This window comes from Pseudophryne corroboree, chromosome 2 (assembly GCF_028390025.1).
Source record: "Pseudophryne corroboree isolate aPseCor3 chromosome 2, aPseCor3.hap2, whole genome shotgun sequence".
In the NCBI taxonomy this organism is placed as follows: Eukaryota; Metazoa; Chordata; class Amphibia; order Anura; family Myobatrachidae; genus Pseudophryne; species Pseudophryne corroboree.
In genome coordinates this window covers 796,425,839-796,438,148 of record NC_086445.1, presented here as the reverse complement: position 1 = coordinate 796,438,148, position 12,310 = coordinate 796,425,839, and the positions used below count along the sequence as shown (strand labels likewise).

General features: G+C 44.8%; 1 protein-coding gene across 4 annotated transcripts in view; it reads left to right on the top strand.

Moving 5' to 3' along the window:
• The window catches only part of LOC135048860 (uncharacterized), a 132,510-nt gene that overhangs the window by 62,066 nt on the left and 58,134 nt on the right, over nucleotides 1-12,310 (top strand). For all 4 annotated transcript variants that reach the window (XM_063955588.1, XM_063955587.1, XM_063955584.1 and 1 more), the window contains one exon: nucleotides 6,094-6,223. The gene's annotated coding sequence lies outside the window, so the exon portion shown is untranslated. The remainder of the gene's footprint in view (nucleotides 1-6,093; nucleotides 6,224-12,310) is intronic.

Here is a 12,310-nt window from a genome sequence, read left to right as displayed (position 1 = left end):
CACCCCTAACGAGCACACACTGACCCCACCCGATGCCACCACCCACAGAGAGACAGAGGTCTGTCTCCCTCACTCTCCAAGTCTGAAGTGAAAATGGCAGTGACACACGGCTCCTTACATGGAACCCAAAACCCGCAAGAATCTGACAGCTGAATGATGGCATTTTGCCTCGTTCTGGGATCTGAGTCTGGCTGGAAATGCCGAGTCGGGCTCAGATCCCTGCTTGGATCGTGAAGTTCAGGGGGGTTCAGATCTCTGAGATCTGAACCCGCTCATCTCTACATATAATGTGCATTGTCAGGAAGCACAGTGTGGCGTATAATGTTTAGTGGCAGCATGCACAGTGTGGCATATAATGTGGACCTTTTAAGTGGCCTAACATTTCAGTCATGTGGCAGAAGTGTTAAAAAGCATCTAAAATGTATTTCACAATATCAGAGTCACTAAACATTCTGTGGGCCTCGGCGTCCTGCAGCCCCCAGCCATTCACTTAAAATTTCCATCCCACTTTGGCAATCACATTAATGCGGGCGATTACGTTAGCCACGAGTTGGATGAAAATTGCTTAATGCAGCAAAAATACCCACAGCAGTGACTTTTTGCTATACAAATAGAGAATCCATTTTAACCCAGGTCTCAATGGGAATTTACGCAGATTTTAATTTGTAGCTTCTGGGTATGTAAAAAGCATTTCAAGGTGAAATAGTTGAGACTAATGGTGGTTCCAGATATGAGGCTGCTAATTTAAATAGCCACACCATCAACACCCCCAGTGCTGTGCAATTTTTCCTCCATTGTACTACTTTTTCCCCAATTTTGCGTCTTAGTTTGCTTATAGTGAATGGAGTATTTATGTAAACCCTCAATTGCAGTTTTGGAAACTGCCTCCATAAAATCAATCAGAATGTATTTCTTTGGTACTGAAGGCACATGGGGGGTCATTCCGACCTGATCGCATTCTGCGTTTTTTCGCAGTGCAGCGATCAGGTCAGAATTGCGCATGCGTAGGCACTGCAATGCGAAGGCGCGTCGTACGAGTGCAAAGTGGATCGGTGCCCTTGACAGGAAGGAGGCGTTTGCGAGTGTCAACTGACCATTTTCTGGGTGTGGTTGGAGAAACGCAGGCGTGTCCAGGTGTTTGCAGGGCGGGTGTCTGACGTCAATTCCGGGACTGAACAGGAGTAAATGATCGCAGCGGCTGAGTAAGCTCTGAGCTACTCAGGAACTGCACAAATTGTGTTTGCATCTTTTGGCTGCAAAAGCGATTGCACCCTTGCACAGCAAATATATACTCCCTGGTGGGCGGCGACTATGCGTTCGCATGGCTGCTAAAAATAGCTAGCAAGCTATCAACACGGAATGACCCCCATGGTGAAAACATTACTTCAAAATCCAAAATACCAGTTTAGCACCACCCTGTAGTAGAGATGAGCAGGTTCGGTTCGTTGAGATCCAAACCCCCACGAACTTCACCTATTTTACATGGTTCCGAGGCAGCCTCGGATCTTCCCGCCTTGCTCGGTTAACCCGAATGCGGCAGAACATCATCATCCCACTGTCGGATTCTCGCGAGATCCGTATTCTATATAAAGAGCCGCGTGTTGCCACCATTTTCACTCGTACATTGGAGATTGAACGGAGAGGACGTGGCTACGTTCTCTGCCTGAAAAGCTCCATATCTGTGCTCAGTGTACTGCAAATATCTGTGCTCAGTGTGCTGCAAATATCTGTGCTCAGTGTGCTGCATTTTGATGACCAACAGTATATAGTTGTACAGTACAGTAGGCCATTGCTGTATCTTGCAGCTCCGTGTCACTACAAGTATCCATTCCATATCTGTGCTGCATTTTTGTGAGCAGTATATATAGTAGTACAGTGCAGCATTTTGGTGATCAACAGTATATAGTTGTACAGTACAGTAGGCCATTGCTGTATCTTGCCGCCCTGTGTCACTGCAAGTATCCATTCCATATCTGTGCTGCATTTTTGTGAGCAGTATATATAGTAGTACAGTGCAGCATTTTGTTGACCAACAGTGTATAGTTGAACAGTGCAGTAGGCCATTGCTGTATCTTGCAGCTCTGTGTCACTGCAAGTATCCATTCCATATCTGTGCTGCATTTTTGTGAGTAGTATATATAGTAGTACAGTGCAGCACTTTGGTGACCAACAGTATATAGTTGTACAGTACAGTAGGCCATTGCTGTATGTTGCAGCTCCGTGTCACTGCAAGTATCCATTCCATATCTGTGCTGCATTTTTGTGAGCAGTATATATAGTAGTACAGTGCAGCATTTTGGTGACCAGCAGTATATAGTTGTACAGTACAGTAGGCCATTGCTGTATCTTGCAGCTCTGTGTCACTGCAAGTATCCATTCCATATCTGTGCTGCATTTTTGTGAGCAGTATATATAGTAGTACAGTGCAGCATTTTGGTGACCAACAGTGTATAGTTGAACAGTGCAGTAGGCCATTGCTGTATCTTGCAGCTCTGTGTCACTGCAAGTATCCATTCCATATCTGTGCTGCATTTTTGTGAGCAGTATATATAGTAGTACAGTGCAACATTTTGGTGACCAACAGTATATAGTTGTACAGTAGGCCATTGCTGTATCTTCCAGCTCCGTGTCACTTCAAGTATCCATATCTGTGCTGCATTGTGTATATAGTAGTACAGTGCAGCATTGTGGTGACCAGTATACTACAGTATAACAGTCCAGTGCTGTTCTCGCTGCTCAGTGTCAGTTCTCCATAGTATCATCAGTGCTCAGTAAAATCAGTGCTCAGTATAATCAGTGATTGATCAGTATAATCGGTTCTCACTATAATCAGTGCGCTGTTAGGCGTGCGCCCGTTTTCCGCCATTAGTGCATTGGGATTTAGACAATTGATGAAGTTATAGTGTCCCCGGTACAAAATCCCATATAGATTCTACTTCACTAGGCAGGCGATAGCGAGATTTTACCAATTAATATCAGTGATTTATAATTAATTATTAATTACAGTGATCTTGCCAAATGATTCCTGTGATTTTGTCATTTTCTTCCAGTGATTTGGACCAATAATACCATTGATTAGAACGAATAATTCCTGTGATCTTGTCATTTTCTTCCAGTGATTTGGACCAATAATACCATTGATTAGAACGAATAATTCCTGTGATATTGAGGTGTTTGTGTCGCTTAGCTTAGCTGTCCAGCGACCACAGTGCACCTCTTTTTCTCTTTTCTTTGCATCATGTGCTGTTTGGCGACTATTTTTTTAAGTGCCATCCTGTCTGACACTTCCGTATATGTCCAGTGGTACTGCCATTTGATATAATTCCCGACATTACTGCCATATAATTCCAGTGATTTTTCATTTTCTTCCAGTGATTTGGACCAATAATACCATTGATTAGAACGAATAATTCTAGTGATCTTGTCATTTTCTTCCAGTGATTTGGACCAATAATACCATTAATTAGAATTAATAATTCCTGTGATTTTGTCATTTTCTTCCAGTAATTTGGACCAATAATACCATTGATTAGAACAAATAATTCCTGTGATATTGAGGTGTTTGTGTCGCTTAGCTTAGCCGTCCAGCGACCACAGTGCACCTCTTTTTCTCTTTTTTTTGCATCTTGTGCTGTTTGGGGCCAATTTTTTTAAGTGCCATCCTGTCTGACACTGCAGTGCCACTCCTAGATGGGCCAGGTGTTTGTGCCACCCACTTGGGTCGCTTTGCTTAGTCATCCAGCGACCTCGGTGCAAATTTTAGGACTAAAAATAGTATTGTGAGGTGTGAGGTGTTCAGAATAGACTGGAAATGAGTAGAAATTATGGTTATTGAGGTTAATAATACTATAGGATCAAAATTACCCCCAAATTCTATGGTTTAAGCTGTTTTTGAGGGTGTTTTTAAAAGAAAACCCACCCGAATCCAAAACACACCCGAATCCGACAAAATTTTTTAAGGGAGGTTTTGCCAAAACGTGTCCGAATCCAAAACTCAGCCGCGGAACCGAATCCAAAACCAAAACACAAAACCCGAAAAATTTCCGGTGCACATCTCTACCCTGTAGTAATGTAAACTTTTTTTGCTTTTTTTCCTATAATAAGTATTGCTCAGTTTAGTCTCATTTACTTCTCAACGTAATCATGACTTTTTACATTTTACTTATAACTTTGTATTTTTTTGTTTCATAAAATATGATTGGAAATTGTTAAATCACATCTCAAGTATAAATTACAACTTGATTCCAGCACATTCAAGGACATGTAAAAGTAGGGTCCATTGTGCAATATGATGTAATTCTTATGGTTGCAATGGTCTGGATATTCACTGCATCTTCCTGCAGTAGTTTCCAACTGTCTGCACTGTTAGTCCAGTTTGTGATCCCTGGCAGTTTGGGATTTTGAGAGTTCCACTGTCATAGCTCTCAGCACGGAGAGGTGCACTTATGGTTGCAAGTTCAGTTTTGACATTAACTATTACTTTGCATAATTCCCTGCACATGGTATGGAGTCATAAAAGGTACCATTCAGATGGGTCGACAGTCACAGTGTCAACACTGACATATACTGTACGTGTCGAAAACCAGAATGTTAACAGTTGATTTTAGGCTTAGATTAAGGTTAGACTGCAGTTAGGGTTAGGTTTAGAGTTAGATGACAAGTTAGGGTAAGAAGAAAAGTCTATGCAAATTGCGTTGTTGACATGCTGACTGTCGACATTCTCAATGTTGGCACTGTGGCAATGTACATATTATGTCAGTGTAATTGTTGACATTTGACATGTCAATTTTACGTTCATGACTACGGGGTATAGTCAGTTACAGTCGGATGGATTCGACAAGCCCTATTCAAATGTGCGGCCAAATCCGACTGTCGGATTTGGCCGCTCACGGTGTCTCACCCTGCTGCTAGCGGCTGCCAGGTGTAGCTCTCAGCGGCAGCAGGGGGGAGCTATCATGGTGGGACCTGTCAGGCAGCAGGGGGGGGCTGTCAGGTGGCCAGGGGATCCCGTCAGCGGCAGCCGGGGAAGGCATCTGCAGTGGCTGGGGGGACCTGTCAGGCGGCCTGGGGGGACCTGTCAGCAGCGGCCGGGGGGGCGATATCTGCGGCGGTCGGGGGGACCTGTCAGGCAGCGGGGGAGCTGTCAGGCAGCAGGGGGGGGGGCTGTCAGGTGGCCAGGGGATCCCGGCAGCCGGGGAGGCATCTGCGGTGGCTGGGGGGACCTGTCAGGCGGCCTGGGGGGACCCGTCAGCAGCGGCCGGGGGGGGGGGCGGTATCTGCGGCGGTCGTGGGGACCTGTCAGGCAGCGGGGGAGCTGTCAGGCGGCAGGGGGGGTACCCGTCAGCGGCGGCCAGTGGAGGCATCTGCGGCGGCTGGGGGGACCTGTCAGGCAGCCTGGGGGTACCCGTCAGCAGTGGCCGGGGGAGGTATCTGCGAGGGCTGGGGGGACCTGTCAGGCGGCGGGGGGAGCTGTCAGTGGCAGCGGGGGAGCTGTCAGTGGCAGCCGAGGTGCGCTGCCGGGAGTGAGGAGCCTGGCCGGGGGGGTTGCCCTGCTCACAACGACTTTTTTTAAAGTCTGATTGAAATTGTCGGAAAGGGGGCCAAAACTTGTCGGATTTGGCCTCGTTTATGACAGAAGCACGCATATCGGCGGCTATTCCGTTAATCCACGTGCTTTCCGACAAGATGAATTCCCCAACTTGTTGGGGAAAAAAAGCCAGGGATTGAATAGGTCCATCCGACCTGAAAAAGTCGATAACTGCTGTCTTTCCGACAAAATGGCAGTTTCTACAGCAATTGAATATAATATACCCCTACATTGTGAATGTCAACATTCAGAACTTGTCAACAATCTGAATGCTGACTCAATATACCCCACCTCCTGCATATGCTGGTTTCAGTTATATAAGGAGGCAGTGGAGGGATCTCTTGTGTGCTTTGTTGAAGAACCTGTGTCACCCATGGTGTCCAGCTATGCTCCCGCGTGGGGGCCTCTGCAGATACTGTGAGGATTGGGGTCCTTAGGGTCTTACTTGTCTTTTTCAGCTGAGACAGTGGATAACGTTTGTTGTATGCCCTATTTCTGTTTTACAGATGACTTGTGCATTGCTATAGTTGAGGAAGATGCAGTAAATTGATGCTTTGTTGTTAGGCGCTAATGACACAGCAGGAATCAGAGTTCACACATCCTGTTTCGCTGAGTGCACCATGTGACCATCAGGAGGTAAATGCATTATCCACACTTTTAAAAATTTCACTCATCTTTAGTCATATTGCCTCAGGTCGGGTTTTATCCTTTCATGATAGCTATAATCTTCTATTATTGATTGTGTAACATGAGCTGCAATGCCATGGCAATGTCACCAGTGTATAGACTTTAACTCTTATTTCAAGAAAATATACTTTGACCATTAGGTAACGCATATATGACAAATATACACACTGGCGACATTGTTTTATCCTCATTTTGGGCCTGATTCTTATTCGGTGTAGCATATGCGAACGTCATTGGCTGCCAGATTTACTGCATTATGCTAATATGAGTGTCTGTCTATATGGTTATCCGGGATGTAGTTGGCATCCTGACATACAGGATCCCAGCAGTCAGAATACCGGTGACGGAATCCCGACAACTGTTAGAATGCTGAGCCTGAATCCTGTGCGTAAGTTTACTGGGGAGGGTTAGGCTGTGGGGAGAAGGTTATGTTTGGGCTGCAGGAGGGCAGGGTTAGGACTAGGCTGCAGGTGGTGAGGTTTAGGGTTAGTCTGCGGGAGGGGAGGGTTAGGGTTAGGCTGGGGGGTGGGGGGGGAAGGTAAGGGAGGGTTAGGAATAATTTTATTGAGCACCCCTGTCGCGATTTAGGTAGTTGGGATGCCGATGTCGGTATTCTGACTGCCGGCATCCTGACTGCTGGTATCCTGTACCCAACTCTGATATCCTTGTGGTTTTATGTGTATGCATTGCTCGACCCACTGTTCCAGCCAAATCTATCATCTTTAGTGTTGGCAATTGTACCCAGCCTGTGTATCCAAAATAGGCATCCCATCTCTGTCCACTTGGCTCCAGCAAGCACTGAAGTTGGGCTATTTGCCCACGACATGCCCATGTCACTCCTATTAGATGAATTATGTCATGAGCGTGTTTCAGCATGTGGCTGTGATCTCATTCGTAGCAGCCACAGTGGCCATAGCTTAAGGAAGTTACAACGGAGACTCTGTGCCAGACAGGGGCTGCTTGAGAAGTCGATGTTGCAACTGATGGTGTGCCGATGGTGGTTGAAGTGGATCCACCAGCGCACTTGCAAATGCTCAGTTAAGAAATGTCGGCGTCACAGGGTTTGCTCAGTCCATCACACGGAAGTACAAAAGAGGAATGCTTAAACTGGAACTTGCATATGTTTGAACTTGAGAATCTGTAAGTAAATACAGCCATGCATGATCTGCGTGCACCTCTAAATCAGGCTCTGTATGGAATCATAGCTGGAAAAAAAAAGTTATACAATATTGTTGGCACTTGGATGGCGAGGGGACTAATCATTACAATTTATTAGTAAGTTAATATGTCTTAATGGAATGCCAAGGAGTCTTTGAACTGATCACAGAGGCAATTCTTTCAGGCTACAATTTGTATAGCAGCCAACAGCTGTGACCTGTTCATGTACTAGGAATCTCTGGGCAGCTGCTCAGGAAAAAGCCACGTTGTGAGCTAAACAGAGAGACGACGGCTCTGCTGGTACAGGATGCAGCTTTACTGAATCCCTGGGAAATGCGATCACCAGGTTAATTTGTTGCCAGCAACTGATGCAGCATCTGAAAGAGAACTCCAGCCAGTTATGCTTTGTACTTCAGCCCTCATCAGTACTACAAGGCACATATCACTCCCATCATGTTTATGTATAGCAGGAGTTAGACAGAAGACAATGTAATAAAGTGTTATATCTACAAGAGAGAATGGTGTCTTGTAGGGTCATTGTTACTTAATAGTCATAATATAGTAATGATGATGCATTTTCCATGTAATTAAATACAAACACCTCCACATACGTCATTTACCATTTTATAAATCCAATGGGATTTTTTTTTTTGCAGAAGTCCAACTGGGATGACAAATAAGAAATCCGAATAGTTAGCCGCAGATTTACATAATATAGCTGCCAGGCATTTGAATAAAGTACTGTACTATCATTCATCTGGATGGGGGAATTCACAAGCAGCCAACCAGAAGTGGCTACATAGTACTGTAAGAGGGGAACACAGGAGGGTTCTCACCATCCACATAGAATTAAGTGGCCTGGCTAGCCTCCCAGAGATTCTTTTATGCAATGGGACCGAGAACCGTGTCAGCATCTCACCCTCTCTAAAAGGGCTACAGCGTTTAAATGTCCCATCCCATTATAGGCAGGGGAGTTCAGTGTGGAAGTTCAGTGAACAGATGTGGGAGTAAAGACTTGCTGGGATTATGGTTTCTGTTTGTCTGAACTCTCTTGACTGGAACAAGGAGAGGAGTTGGAGGCCCGAGGGAGTGAAGCAGAGCAAGCAGTGGTAGTAGAGTGTAGTTCTAGTTTGGGGTTACAGTTCCTACAACATTATATACAGCCATTCTAGGATCAAGATCGTGATGACTATTGGAAGGTACCAGCAGTATCCATCCTATCCGCAGTTATAATATCATACTAAGCTGTAAACTAGCTTTAAAGCTTTGTTCTTACATTCATAATTAGATTATTAATTGAAAACTGGACTTGGCATACATCACTATGTTACTGTACTGTTTGTAACCATGGAGAATAGGAAAATATACAGAGAATTTTTTTTTATTTATGAACATTGCGGCAGAACGAAATCTGCTTCTTCTTTTATTGCAGCAAAATATGTTTATTGTATGTTGGCATATTTGTGTCTGATTTTGTGGGTTAGTTGTCAAGGTGACACCATTTTCTTGGAGAGCAAAATTTTGTTCCCTTTAATGAATGGAGCTGTTCAGACATATCTCTCAGTATTTTTAAATATTGAGAGAGATGTCTGAACAGCAACATTCAAACGTGGGGGATGGTTACGCCTCCTTCTGAAGCACTAAGCCACTCCTGTATATCTTTTAATTGCCATGTCACCAGAGGCTCATGCCGAAATCTATACAGTTTGGAAAAATGAATGGGTCTACAGTTTCCATAGGCTAGACTAAGTATTTCCTTGTGACACTTAATTTCAGCTTTTATGTAGCGACCTGTAAAATAAATTTCTGTTAAACACATGAAAAGGCATCAACATATTATGTGACTTGACAGATACATCAGCAAGAGTCCCCTCACTATCAGCATTAGGGAGGTCAATCCCGGGATCGTCGGGATCCCGGGATTTAAGCCCAAAAACAGCCGGGATTCAATCTCGGGATTGTAAAGTCCAAACTCTGGGATTTTGGAATCAGGCAGCCCTTTGATTTTGTAATGCCGGACAGCATTTAGCGTCCTCTGGGTGCTCAGACGCTGCCCGGATCCCTCTGCGCAGTGTGATGTGAAGTCACAGGTCACGCTGCGCAGCCAGCCGGCACCCACAGGAAGTGTCACACCCTCCCTCCCGTTGGTGTTAGATGGTAAGTTATGGAAGTGGGGTGGGGCGGGGTGGCCAAACAGGAACAAATCCTATCCCGGGAATCCCGGGATTGACCATTTTTCAATCCCGATACCGGGTTGTTGTTTTTTTTGTAAGACATCCCACCAGGAGATCGTGCTGATTCATTTGGTATGCGACATTTGTATATCTGTTTGAGACTCTGCATCTGTATATGAAGTGTCACAATGCAGTGGCCGCAGCTTTTTTCCATGCCATGTGCCATTGTGGTTCATATACACACTTATTTGCACACATATATAGAAATGCTATATATCAAATTAATCAGCACAGTCTCCTGGCATGTCCAAGTTGCATCGCGTTTCGACTAAGATGCATGTGTCTGGACCCATAGCATGTTGTAGACCATGCTTATTTGTTCAAGCATCTAATATGCAGATATGATTGTGGGACAATATTATGTTAAACAGTACATATAAAACATCCATAACATAAAGAATTAACAAACAGTATATAAGAGTATATTTTCACACTATAGAGAGTCTACATAGTGAAAGATACAACACTATCTCATCCCTCCGAACTCTGTCCTGCAGACACACGTGCGCATCACAGACGTGCTCCTGAAATTAGGAGGTGATCCCTCACTGCAAATGCCGCATTCGCGAGTCGCGCCCTCGTTTATATTTTTGTGGAGGCATGACCAGTGCTGTTTGAGCCCAAAGTTAAGCCCCAAGTCCCTCTCTCCCCGATAAATAGACACGCAAAGAATCTATTCACTACATGTGCACAGCGTCTAATCCCTGCAGCAAGTGACAGGTGGCCTCCCAACCTCCCCCTTACTGCAGGATACTGTAGCCCATCGGTGGGACGGTGCCCAAAAAATGGGACTGTCCCACCAAAATCGGTTGGCAGGTATGCTACCTACTGTTCCTGCAACACATCCTGCCAAATACTCACCCATATTGTTATATTCTAACAATAGAAAAGATTTGTTAGATATAAACAACAGCTCCTGACAGTTCTTCTCCCTAACAATGTGCAACTATCAGAGTGATACCCCACTCCAACTGCCAAACTAATAGGCATTTTCGACGGCTCTTGCAAGTACCCCACGGATTATCACACTGCCAACATTTAAACATCCAGCAACATTGTCTTGGACATCCCAACAAACTAGTTTAACCAGTACACAGGAAAAAGACTAAAGTGCACAAACTACTTATTAATGCTTAGCAAGCTGCAATATATCAGTGATAATATTGGCAAAGGGTATTTTCATGGTGAAAAGTGTAATTGTCAGTTCCTCTGCTATGGATAAAAATAAAAATGGAAACAAAAGGCTTTTTTTTTAATATATAAATTATATTATATTCACCCCATAGTATAATCAAGTGGGATCACACCGCAATCCTCTGATCTTTCTAGTTTTTTTCAGAAGTATTGCTACAGTATATATTTGTTTCCTTAACCTTTTAAACATTTTATTATTATTTTTGTAAACAACATTAGTATGGGAAGCTCAAGTCCAGGCTTCCAGTCCAAAGCACATGTGAGAATTGGCACAGACAGACTAACTAATGAATCAGCAGTTAAATTCTGTCACTGTCTGATTTGAAAAGCATCCTTATGACCAGAGGTAAATAAATAGGCCTGTTAGAGAAGAACGTAAGTCCAACTACTGGCCCCAAAAATCTACATTGGAATATTGAGTAACTTGTACTTGCATCCCCTTACACCTGTTGTAACAGATTTGGGGTAGATGACTCCAGAACTGCAGAAGCATACGCACAGCCATGTAGCATGTTGCCTGAAGATGGAACATAGCTAGGACTTGGCTGCATCTACAGATAGGCCTCCAGAAGGTGTTTCAGTATCACAGTCCCGAATGCCTCGTGTTAAGATATGTGTTGATGATAATGACTTTAGATGAACAAGTTTATCACTTCCCCACCACCACACCATACAAGCAAATGAACACGGATATGAGCATCCATAGGGAGAGGAACTGATGTGAATGGCCAGGTATTCTCTGTAAAGCGCTGTGGCATATGTGTGCGCAATATAAATAACTGGTAATAATTAATAAGTACATCACAATATTTATATATGCCAAATAGGCACAATCCCTTGATCCACCCAAACTCCACCCGTCTACTCAAACCTCATCCCATTCCATCCAGAACACTGGCGTCACAAGGGGGGTGCGGCCCACACCCGGATGTCACCCTCAGAGGGGGTAACACCAAAATGCTGCCGTCTCTGCAGTGACAGGAGCCGGGCGCTGCAGTGTGACATTCTCCTGCAGCAGCCGGCTCCTGTCATAAATGAGGAGCCGACAGTGCAGGCAGACAGGCAGGCTGTCTCCAGGGGCAGCCCAGAATCTCCTGAGAGAGAATATCTGTATGCATGTGTATGATGTGTAGGTGGTGGCACAGCTACCAGTCTCCTGTGCCGGGTACAGTATGCAGCATACAATACATATGGCAGCATGCCACCATCTGCTAGGCTCCGTACATATAGGTAGCTCCCTCCCTGCACACTGCTGCCAGCCAAACCCCAGCAGGCAGCTCGGAGCTGATTGGTCTCAGCACTCAGTGGGCAGAGTCTTGTCCTGTACCAGAATAGAAAAAAGAAGTGCAGAGTGTCAGAGTGAGAACCAACCTGCAGCTCAGTCACAGGCTTATTATTATCTGTAGCAGTTCAGTCAGTGTTGTCTGCAACAGCCCAGTGTTATGTGCAG